Genomic DNA, 12333 nt, shown 5'->3' with positions numbered 1-12333 from the left:
AAGATTGGTTAAGATAAAACTAATTATCATCAAGTAATCAAGTTTGGGGGAGTTCAGTTCCGATCGGCAAGGCAAATCTCCCAGATCGCATCTGAGCCCCCGCGTCGCCCCTCCCTCGCGGGCGACTCGGGTGGCGGCGGCGCGCGTCCCCCTCCCCTTCTCCCTACCCTCCCAGACCCTCGCCACCGGCCGGAGCCCCCGGGGCAAAGCCCCTCGCGGTGGCCGATGCGAGGTGGCCTATCCAGATGGCGGCGGCGGGCGGGCGCAGGGTCGGCGGCGTCCTTGCGGTGGGCGAGCGGCGATGCGGTGGCCCTGGGATTGGCAGTGGTGGTCGGCCTGAGGCTGGGTGGTCGGATCTCAAGATCCATCATCTAGTCCCGGCTACAAGTCAGGGAAACATAGTTGCCGGTGAAAACCGAGCCGACGGTGGGCGATGACAGCGTTCTACGCCGTTACCTTGATGAAGGCATCGTCGTGTAACTACTTTGGATCCACTCGTGCTGCTCCGGGGAAACCCTAGGGTCTGGTCTTCCAGATCGGACGATGGCGGCACTGCGGTGTCGTTTCTCTCTTGGGAGCATCGTTTGTGGAGCAATGCTGGAAGATAGAGGCAGGAGGTGGAGCGGCTTCGTCTTGCACAGAGCTTCGATGGAGATGTCAAGTCATGCCTGACCGACAGGTGCTACACTGTTTCATGCTTGTTCGGCAGGTGCTATGCACGACAGATCTTCCAGAGTCTTCACGTCTGGATGGATGAGCACAGGGCGGTGGCGCCATGGTGGCATCGACGGATGGCCGGACTAGCAAGGATAATACGGATCCCTCTCCTGAAGATGGGTGTTGTAGGGTGGAACCCTAAGTGGAGATCTTTCACGAATTGGAGGGGGAATGGCATGAAGAACATGAAGAACACGAATAAATCACAAGTCTCACCTTAGCTGATCAGCAGGTTGCAGAACCCAATATATCAGAGTGTAGCTCAAAGACAAGTACAAGGAAGGACTAACCATGGTTTGGGTGGGTCAATTACATGGTGCTCAAAGACTAGCAAAATCTACTGCATACAGAGGGGGTCAAGCTACTCTCCGCTATGCGACTTGCGATAAACGTCTTGCATGTCCTGGCCGACGTGTTGCGTGTTAAATAGATGGGGTGCGAACCTAGATACGCATACAGGTCTGTTGAGAGAAATACATCTTGGAAAGGAAGAAAACTAGAGATAAGAGGAGATAAAGATTACAAAGTATCTTGGCTAACTAACTACTCCTCCAACGGTTGATGATTCTCCTTCCTGTACACGCCACAATATCATCGTGTTTAACACCCTCCCTTAATCACAACTTCATTAAGTTGAGATTATGCTTGAAGTCTTCAAAAATTCTTGTGGGTAGAGTTCTGGTGAAACCATCCGCAACTTGGTCTTGAGAGTGAATAAACAGAATGTCTAAAAGTTTATTTGCAAATCTTTCTCAAACAAAGTGAAAATCTATCTCAATGTGTTTAGTTCTAGCGTGAAAAACTGGATTTGCTGATAGATAGGTAGCACCTAGATTATCACACCATAGACATGGAGCTCTAGTGCTTTTCATACCTAGTTCCTTCAAAATTGATTGCACCCATATGATCTCTGCTGTTGCATTTGCCAATGCTTTGTATTCTGCTTCTGTGCTGGATCTTGAAACAGTGGCTTGCTTCCTTGCACTCCAAGATATCAAATTAGGTCCAAAGAATACTGCAAAACCACCAGTTGAGCGTCTGTCATCTAGACAACCTGCCTAGTCGAGAAGGCACTAATAAGTGTTGAGGATGACTTGCTAAAATTTAGGCCAATGCTCAATGTATTTTTCACATATCTTACTATGCGTTTTGCAGCAGTCAAGTGAACAGTAGTAGGTGCATGAAGGAACTGGCATACTTTGTTAACAGCAAATGAAATGTCTGATCTGTTCAGTGTCAAGTACTGAATTGCACCTACCAGGCTTCTGTATTTTGTACTATTTTCTGAATTCAGAAGCTCTGCTTCAGCAAGAGATAATTTTTCTGTGCTAGATAAAGGAGTGGGTGCAGGCTTACAACTTTGCAAACCAGCCTTTTTCACTAAGTCTGTTGCATACTTTTCTTGAGAGAGGTGAAGACCATCCTTGTGTTGCTTAACCTCAATACCAAGGAAATAATGTAGATCTCCTAGATCCTTGAGGGCAAATTTTGCACTTAAATCCTTCAATAGTGCTGTTATTGCTTCATTAGATGAGCTTGTCACAATTATATCATCAACATATACGAGAACAAATATGGATATACTTGACTTGTTATAGATAAATAACGAAGTGTCACACTTTGAAGGAACAAAACCAGGTGCTTGCATCTTTTTACTGAGATGAGAATACCATGCTCTTGGTGCCTGTTTCAGTCCATACAATGCCTTGTCAAGCTTACACACATGAAGTGGTGCACGTGCATTTACAAACCCAAGAGGTTGTTTCATGTAAACCTCTTCTTCCAGAACACCATGGAGGAACGAGTTCTGTACATCTAGCTGCCGTAGACTCCATCCCTTAGACACAACAATGAAGAAAACAAGACGGATAGTAGCAGCTTTAACAAATGGACTAAACGTGTCCTCATAGTCAATACAATACTATTGTTTAAAGCCCTTTGCAACAAGTCTAGCTTTGTAACGGACAATGGTTCCATCAGCTTTCCTTTTTATCCTGAAGACCCACTTACAGTCAATAAGATTTTTACCTCGTTGTGGGGGAACCAGATGCCATGTTTTGTTTTTCTTAAGTGCCATGATTTCATCATGCATTGCTTTTTCTCCAACTTGCATCACCAAGAGCTTCTTCGAGAGTGTTGGGCTCTCCTGGTTCGCCTGTCGAACATACCAGCCCATATTTTGTAATATGTTTATAATCAATAGGTTTAATTACCCCTTGTTGTAGTCGTGTGCGACGCGGAGTAGTAACAGGAACCTCTGCAGAGAGCTCCAGCGCAGAAGATCCCAAGTCTGGATCGGGCTGATCCTCTCCCGATCCTGAGGAGGATCCGTGGGCGGCTCCAGAACCCGCGGCATCAGCAGGCGATGTCAGGGTCAGATGTTCTGCGGTCGCCAACCGCGGTGCGAGCGATGATTTGGCCATAGAAGATCTGGGCCGGAGCGTGTCATCATGACCCAATGATTGCCTGGGCCCTGTGGTGACAGGATCTATCCCCGCGTCCTCCTGACGAACCGCGGTGCGCCGCGTGTGCACCCGCGGTTGGGCCTCTGGCCGTGCGAGGCCCGAGCCAGCGCCGGCCTGCCACCTGTTGGGCGACGATTCGCGCGCGTGAGGGGAGGCACTGCGTCCCGCCAAGATCTGCTGCGTGGCTGGCGCGGACTCGCTCGCGCGCCCGCCTGCGGCTATCTTGTCTGCACGCCCACCTGCGCCAGTCGCGGCTGGCGCGGCAGATTGGCTTCTAGGCTTGGATCCCGAAGGGGATCAGCTGTGCGACTGCAGCTCCTGACCCGATCCCGAGGAGGATTTGTCCCCTGGGCTAGGACACATGAAATATCAATCTGTTGCTCCATTTTCCTCACCGGTTTCTGTGATTTTTGCACTGGTGTTTTCTGCATCATCACAAGGCTCATGGAGACTGTTAACAGGGTTAGTCAACATATGATCATCACAATTATTAATGCCCCCTTGATCATAACCAAAGATATGAGATGGTAGAAGCAAGATTTCCTTGCGGAGGAGAGCACCGGCGTTAGGATGGAGATCCGCAAAGGGAAACTTGTTCTCATAAAAAACAACATCGCGTCAGATGTATACCCTACCAGTGGAGATGTCAAGACACTTGACACCTTTGTGTTGGGCGCTATACCCAAGGAAAACACATTGTTTTGATCTAAGTATGAGCTTGCGATTGTTGTAAGGACGAAGATTTGGCCAACACGCACAGCCAAATACACGGACAGATGTGTAGTCTGTTTTAATGTGGAGGAGACGTTCGACTGGTGTTTCATTGTTGATGACACGGCTAGGTAACATATTGATGATGTGGACGGCTGTAAGAAAAGCCTCATCCCAACACTTTAGGGGCATGGAGGCTCCTTCTAGGAGAGCCAAACCCACCTCGACAATGTGCCTATGCTTGCGTTCGGCCGACCCGTTTTGTTGGTGAGCGTGTGGGCATGATACATGGTGAGATATGCCTATGTTTTGGATGAAGGAATTGAGTTTCTCATATCCCCCACAGTCAGATTGGACAGCTATAATCTTGCTGTCAAACTTTCTTTCAACGAGTGCTTGAAAGTTTTGAAAAACTTGAAACACATTGGATCTTTTTTTAAGTAGATAGATCCATGAAAATTTGCTATAGTCATCGATGAAACTCACATAGTAGGTGTGTCTACCAACAGAGGAGGGAGCAGGGCCCCACACATCAGAAAAGATCAATTGAAAAGGTTTGGTCGAGACACTAGTAGATATGGGATACAGTAACTGATGACTTTTAGCACACTGACATGAATCACAAATAGTTTCAATATTGCGCTCACCAACAAACGGGAGCTTCTTTTTCCTAAGTAATTTTTCAACCAAAGAAAAAGAGGCATGTCCTAAACGATCATGCCATCGTGTGGACGAAAGCTTGATAGCACCACAGGCTTGTTTATTGAATCTTCTAAACTCCGGAATCAACGGGTAGAGCCCTCGAACACATCTACCTCGATAGAGAATTTTCTTTGTTGCCTGATCCTTGATCAAAAAGAAATAAGGATGAAACTCGAGAAAAACATGATTGTCAATGGCAATTCTATGAATGGAGAGAAGATTTTTATGAGCACTAGGGACATGCAAGATTCTTTTGAGATGAATTTTATGACTAGGGATATTAAAAATTGAATGGCCAATGTGACTTATATCCATACCTTCACCACTGTCCGTGTGAATTTGATCTTTGCCACAATATTTCTCCTTCATGGTGACCTTCTCGAGTTTGTTGGTGATGTGGTTTGTAGCGCCGCTGTCGACGTACCAGTTTGTGTTAACTCCATAGGAGCCATCGGCCGCCGCGAAAACTTTTTCTTCATCCTGCGAGGAGTCACCATCATCTACCTCGTAGCGGTACCAGCAATCCTTTGCCGTATGGCCAGGCTTGCCACAGATTTGACAACAAGGCAAGTCCAGACATGATCTGTTGGAGCCGCCACTGCCGCCACCGTGACGTCCTTTGGAGCTGCTATAGCGGCTGCCGCCGTGAGGGTTGTTGGAGTAGCCACCACCGTCGGATCTGAACCTCCCCTTGCCACGGGAAGAGGTACACGAGCAAGGACCGCCACCGCGGCCTCTGAATGCAGAGTTGGCCGACGATTTGAAGCCACCATCGGAGCCATGGTACTGCGCCATGCGCTGATCAAAGTTACTAAGCATGTCAAAAAGCTCGTCAAGAGTTACCAGGGTGACGCTGGCGTCCAGAGCGGAGACGAGGGGCTGGTAATCTTGGTCCAGCCCATGGATGATGTAGGACATGAGCTCGTCGTCCTAGATGGGTTTTCCGGCCGCGGCGAGTTCATCGGCGAGATCCCTCATGGCGGCGAAGAAGGAGGACACCAATTGATTTCCCTTCTGCGCGTTGATCAGCGTTGTGCGGATGTTGTTGACGCGGCTGAGTGACTGCGACGAGAACATGCTCGCCAGTGCCACCCAGAGTTCACGCGCCGTGGTGATCGTGGTCACTGTGACGAGCACCTCCTTGGAGAAGTTTTGGAGCAGGTATCCAAGGACCTGCTGGTCCTCCCTCACCCAGATCGGATGGATAGGATTCGGCCCAGTGGTCTCCTTACCGGTGGCGTCCTTGGTAGTGAGGACTTTGGCCAGTTCGATTGCCGTGCCATCGACGTAGTGGAAGACGCCGACGCCCCGCAACTGTGGCGTGATCTGCGTTCGCCACAGAACATAGTTGGTGCGGGAAAGCTTCTCCGGGACTCCGCCGCTGAGCATCGGCTGGAAGGAGGCGGAGGAAGACATGGCTGCTGCGCACTTTGGTGGAGCTGGACTAGCTAGGGTTTAATGGAAGAAGATGGCTCTGTATACCATGTGCGACTTGTGGTAAATGTCTTGCCTATCCTGGCCGACGTGTTGCGTGTTAAATAGATGGGGTGCGAACCCAAATACGCGTACAGGTTTGTTGAGAGAGATACATCTTGCAAAGGAAGAAAACTAGAGATAAGAGGAGATAAAGATTACAAAGTATCCTGGCTAACTAACTACTCCTCCAACGGTTGATGATTCTCCTTCCTGTACGCGCCACAATATTATCGTGTTTAACATGCGCTACCTAGCCTTTGGTTTCTACAGCAAGGGCTCCACCTGGTGTGCACCTTGAACTGCACCTTTAGGCCAATAACACCAAGGCTGCTGTTAACATCACACCAACTTCCCTGACCTCCTCACTGAGGTCCAGGCCTCTACCCCGTCGGGCCACCACATTAGGTGGCTGCTCATTGGGGTCCTTGCTTGGACGCTGTGGACCGTGCGTAATAAGCTTGTTATCCAGCGAGTCCCTCTTCGACGTGCTACTGATGCTATATTCAAAATGTGTGGTTATTTGCAGCTCTGGCGGCCGCTTAGCCGTCACCAGGACCGGGACGCCATCAACACCATCATTGCTGACCTCCGCGCGATGGCTCTCCGCTTGGCGCCGCCGCTTTCTCCTTAGTTGTTGCTGCGGTTTCTCCGCCTTTGTTTACTTTTCCAGGGCTTGTTGAGCTGTGCCCTCAGCAGAACCCTCTGGTACTCTATGTCGTGCGACTCTTTCTGTGTGTGTGTGTGTGTGTGGGTGAACTCGTGTGGTACTTTGTGGCTGTGGTGGTTTGCTTTATTTATAAAGCGGGGCGAAAGCCTTTTTAGGTAACATCACACCAGCTGATGTGAATATGCATAGGAATTTCACTTAGCTGTGCTTATGTGTTATCATGTTCAAGGTCTCCATAACCTCCTAAAGAGGCTACAATTAGTACCCGACAGAAAAATAAAAACCAAAATTTTTACGAGTGCAATAAAAATCACGCTGTCCCGATTGGAAGCCTGCTATGGAGCAGTAGGCAATCCTAGACATACCCCAAACTTGCATGCAAGGAGCAAATTCATTAATGAAGAAACAAATAGTAGATTGGAATTTCTGTTACCATTCCTGTTATATCAATCAGAGATGGACCATTTTATCGAGACTTACCCGAGTATAGTGTTGCAAAACTGGAGAATAGTGGTCGACCGCAATATAATTTTTTGCAAGAAGATCCGTTAAGGCCTCAACCACATCACCAAGTAAATCCACTCGCAGAAAAATTCAGAAATCACAACTCATTGCATCACTCGCCTCCCAGGCTCCCACTTTAGGGCATTATCAAGGTTATTACCTTGCTGCATTTTGTAGGCAAAGCAATATACAAGGAACAGAAGTATCAAAGTATTAAAAGTCGTTAGGATTTGAAATTATATTTACCTCATGCACATCCTTTTGAAGATTGGAGCCTCTTAACTCAGATATCTCATTGTATCGCAATGCCTTCTTTCATGAGGTGTTTACATTGGTCTTTCAGTAAACAGAACATGTGAAAGAAAATGACACCATCCTAATTCACAGAAATACAACATAGAATAGTCATAAGTACTATGAACTATAGAGGTAATCATATGGCAAGATTGGTTAAGATAAAACTAATTATCATCAAGTAATCTGGTTTTCACAAAAATAAACAGGTACCCTCGAGGTAGTGTTATCCTATTAGGTGTATTCCACTAGTATTTCAAGCCAAATTATATGATGTGTCAAAACCATTGCAAGACACAAGGTTGGCTATCATCAATGTTACCACATAATGTAAATTAAAAGGATGCTTGACTGCTTCAGTGATCAACTGTTAAAGGTCCCTAGATCATGTCTTGGAACACTTGTGAGTTCAGCTATATCTGATATTATGATTATTGAACTATCGGGCTTGCTAAAACTCAGCCGACTAAGATTTAACCAAGTCTGAGTCGGCCTTGTAACATTCTATCCCATCATTTGCAACATTTTTTCCTACTGGTTACAACACCCATCTTGCTGGTTGTAGCATGTTGTCCCTCATCGGTTGTAGCATGTTGTCCCTCATTGGTTGTAGCACGTGATTTCGTTGATGGCAACATCCTTCATTGACAGTTGTAGCATTTTAGTTAGAATGGTTGTAGCATTTGTTGTCGTACTGCCGCAACATGTTTTGTCGCCTTCTATAGCATCTAGCTGTGCCGCTCGTAGAAAAATAACTACGCTGATGTCACTCGACCGAGACTTCGTTAAGTCTTAGTTGATCGAGTTCTAGACACACCCTTGAACTATTGTTGCGCAAACTCAAACTCATGCATTTTGTTACCCTGAAGAATATCAACTATCTTTCTTTCTTACTGCAACTAGATTTACCACAATTCTAAAGTTTTGTTGGAGAGAAATATGGTTTGAAGGTACATGGAGGCCAGTTCATTATTCTCAACAAATAGTCGCTCCAGAAAAAGAAATATTGCCTGAATTGATCAACACTACCACTACTTCAGGTAAGAAATGTGAGTTCCTTTCATTAGATTTGATAACTGCAATGGTTTTTCCTAATGCCTGACGTCCGCAACGCCGGTGGTGCCAGGGACGATATTTCTAATAGAAAATTTTGCACCTGAAGAGCTCTGAAATTTTCACCACAAACCTCTCACAAGCTGATTTCAGGAGAGAAAAATATAATGGCTTCCTCATAACAAAAGAGCAGAAATAGGAATAAGATGGTTAATGTCATATGTCCTACAGTGTCGTAAGAGTCATCCACAATCTAGTAGTAACCATAGATTGCACACCCACATGAACTAACTTTAAGTGCTTATCCTCCAGAGTGAACATAGCAAACTACATAGATGATGCCCTATGGTATCCGGGTTCCTCCCATACAACTGCAATGGGTCTCTACGCCATCTTCCCTCGTGAATATTAGTGGCCCAATGACCATGCTCACGGACAGTTCTTCAAGCACACTGAGAGATGTCCTCAGGCACTCGAACATGCAGCATATGTCCAGCAGGGCATCATCCACGGTCTTCTTTGGCCCCTTGAAGAGGTCATCATCTCTGCAAATTATGAGTGCACTGCAGTATATGAATTCGTGTCTGGAAACATCTATGGTAATCAGTCTCACCTCATGATTTTCTTCACTAGCTATTCGTCCATAGTCTAGTAGTAACGATAGATTGCACACCCAACATTTTTTTTGAAAATGAGGTTAAACCTCCGGCCTCTGCATCAATCGATGCATGCAGCCATCTTTATTAATCATTCCACAAAGGTCTGACAAGAACATACATCAAATCACCCGAAGCCACCACTCACACCTACAAATTCAATAATGACGAGTGCTCTCACTCCCCATATCTAAAATCAGTGTCATCGCCGATCCATCCACATAACGTATCGGGACTAACAGCCGGTGCAGCAGACCTAGAACGCACACCACATGCACACATTTTAGAAGCCGCCATCTTCATCGGACCACTGGCCTATCTTCAGGAGAGAGATCCGCATCATCGTTACCAGTCCGGACATCCGTCGACGCCACCACGGCGCCCAACGGCGTCACCGCCCCGCACTTGTCCGTCCAGACACGAAGACTCTGGAAGATCTGTCGTGCATAGCACCTGCCAACCAGGCATGACTCAGCGTAGCACCTGTCGGCCAGGCATGACTTGACAGCTCCACCGAAGCTCCGTGCAAGACGGAGCCGCTCCACCTCCTGCCCGTGTTTTCCAGTGCTGCTCCATAAACAATGCTCCCAGGAGAGAAACGGCACCGCAATACCGCCATCGTCCGATCTGAAAAACTAGATCCTAGGGTTTCCCCCGAAGCAGTGTCCATCACTAGCAACTGTCAAGGACCCACATAGTGCGCACCACCACTCAGCCCTCAAGGCGACACCTTCAGGAAGGTCACGGCATCAAGGACGCCGCCGCCGCCCACCGGAGTTAGGGTTTTCACCCAAGAGGCAGTGAGGGTGGAAATGAAGGAGCAGACATAGACCGACATCTCCAAGAAGAAAAGCGGCGCTCTTGAGCATCATCTTCGGGGTGGCCGGCCAGGGCCAACCAAGGGGATTCCCCCAATCTGGATCTCCTCCACCAGCTTCACCCGCGGCCAGGGTCCCAACAACCATGCCGACACCGCCAGGAACCCACCAATCCTTTTTATTTTTGTGAAAACTAGATTCAGGGTTCTCCCCCAATCTAAAGCTCCGTGCAAGGGGGTTGATTGCACACCCAACATGAACTAACTTAAGTGCCTATCCTCTAGAGTCACCATATCAAACTATATAGATGTCTCTACCAATGTAAACACAGTGAGCTACTTAGATGTCCTTCTGATTGCTTATTGTTTTGTGGATGTAGTCAGTAGGAGGGTATTGGCGATGGTATAAAGCTCCCATATTGCTTTTCAACCCCCTGTACACCATGAAATTTATGTTCTCCCTCAACTGTTCATCACTGATTACATAGTACTTGACATATGGTCCCTCCAGAATCAATCTGTAGTTTCGGGTCAGCGGTGTAAGGCGTGACTTGTCATTCAAATCAAGGACATCACCTAAATACACTGTAATCAACTTGATGTCAGGAACAGGAAGACCCACATTGTCAAATGGCATATATGTTGATCCAAACTTAAAGGTACAAAAGATCAAAAGCCCCTTCGGATTCGGATCAACGAGTGCATACATAGGGACACGCAAACAATCCTTGAGTTTGCGCAAGAAAGCCCGTGTCCTAATATCTGGCTGCCCATCACCTCCTGTAATGACCACACAATCAAATTCATGGTGGAATTGCTACGCAGCAAAATCCTCAAAAACATCATCCCTCTGGACTATGAGGATGAAATTGACTAATGCACCTGATGTGACAGTAATCTTATAGATGCCCTCGGGTATCCGTGTTCCTCCCATATAACTGCAATGGATCTCTACGCCATCTTCCCTTGTGAATTTTAGTGCCGCAATGACCATGCTAACAGACAGTTCTTCAAGAACAATGAGATGTCCTTGTGCACTCCGCACTCGAATAGGCAGCATATGTCCAGCAGGGCATCATCCACGGTCTTCTTCTGCCCCTTGAAGAGTCCATCATCTCTGTAAACCGCACTTAGAGAAGGAGCGCAATGTTGGAATAGTTGTATAGGGATAGAACTCATGTTTAAACTTGTATTCCTTTTCTATCTCTTCTTTTATTCTGACTCCTTCTACCAACCTTCTGTCGTTGTTCTGTAACCGATCTGTCGATCGTTTCATCTTGTAAGCCACGACATTGTTCATATAAATATAAGTGCGGCCCGAGCAAAGGGTTCCACACTTCGCAAATATCTTTACATGGTAATCAGAGCGACTTCTTCCTAGATCAAGAGGAGATCACATCTAGCCAAGCCTTTCTTCAACCTTTCGCCATGACCACCGCCTCCACCAACTCCAGCACCATGAGTGCCCTCTCCGCGTCCCTTGCATCAGCATCCACCTTCGCACCTTCCCCATCCTCCAATTTATCCTTCGCCATGTCCGTCAGATCATCACCCCAGGAGAAGCTTACGAGGAGCAACTACCTCATGTAGAAGGCCATCGTGCTGCCCCAAATCAAGGGTGCACAGATGGGCCACCACCTTGATCCGGAGAGCCAAGCGCCACCGGAAACCCTCACCATCACCAAGGATGGGAAGGAGGAGCAGATCGCCAATTTCGCCCGTGCTCTCTGGTATGCACAGCAACAACAAGTTCAAGGTTTTCTGATGGGTTCTCTATCTCGTGAGATACTTGCACAGGTGGTCACCCTTCAGACACCGACAAAGGTGTGGGCATCGATCCATGCCATATTTGCTGCCCAAACTCAAGCTCAAGCCATCAACACTCGGATTGAGCACAGAAACCTCAAGAAGGGAAATCTATCCATGGCATAATATCTAGCCAGGATCAAGACACTCTCAGATGAGATCGCCTGCACTAGGGCGGTGCTGACAAGAAGCGACATCGTCTCTCAGGTTTTGGTCGGCCTTGACCTCGACTACAACCCTGTCATGTCGGCCCTTGCTGCGCAGGTTGAACCCGTGACTGTCCAGGAGCTATACACGCATGTGCTAAGCTTCGACGCGCGCCTCAATCTTCTCCACGGGATGAACATGCGCCAATCTTCAGCCAACGCTGCATTGCGTGGCCGCGGGGCTGGTAGTGGGCGCGATCACCAGGGGAGGAACCGCAGTAACAACGGCGGCAGGTGCGACCGCGACAACAGTCCAGGC

At 47.7% G+C, this 12333-nt stretch overlaps 1 pseudogene; it reads right to left on the bottom strand.

Annotated features, from left to right (window-relative positions):
• Window positions 1–10402: 10402 nt before the first annotated feature.
• LOC123076211 (meiotic recombination protein SPO11-like) lies at window positions 10403–11597 on the bottom strand (annotated as a pseudogene).
• Between the last annotated feature and the right edge of the window lie 736 nt (window positions 11598–12333).

The sequence above is a fragment of the Triticum aestivum genome, chromosome 3D (assembly GCF_018294505.1).
Source record: "Triticum aestivum cultivar Chinese Spring chromosome 3D, IWGSC CS RefSeq v2.1, whole genome shotgun sequence".
NCBI lineage: Eukaryota > Viridiplantae > Streptophyta > Magnoliopsida > Poales > Poaceae > Triticum > Triticum aestivum.
Note: the sequence above shows the minus strand (reverse complement) of the source record. Positions and strands in the feature narration are given on the sequence as shown.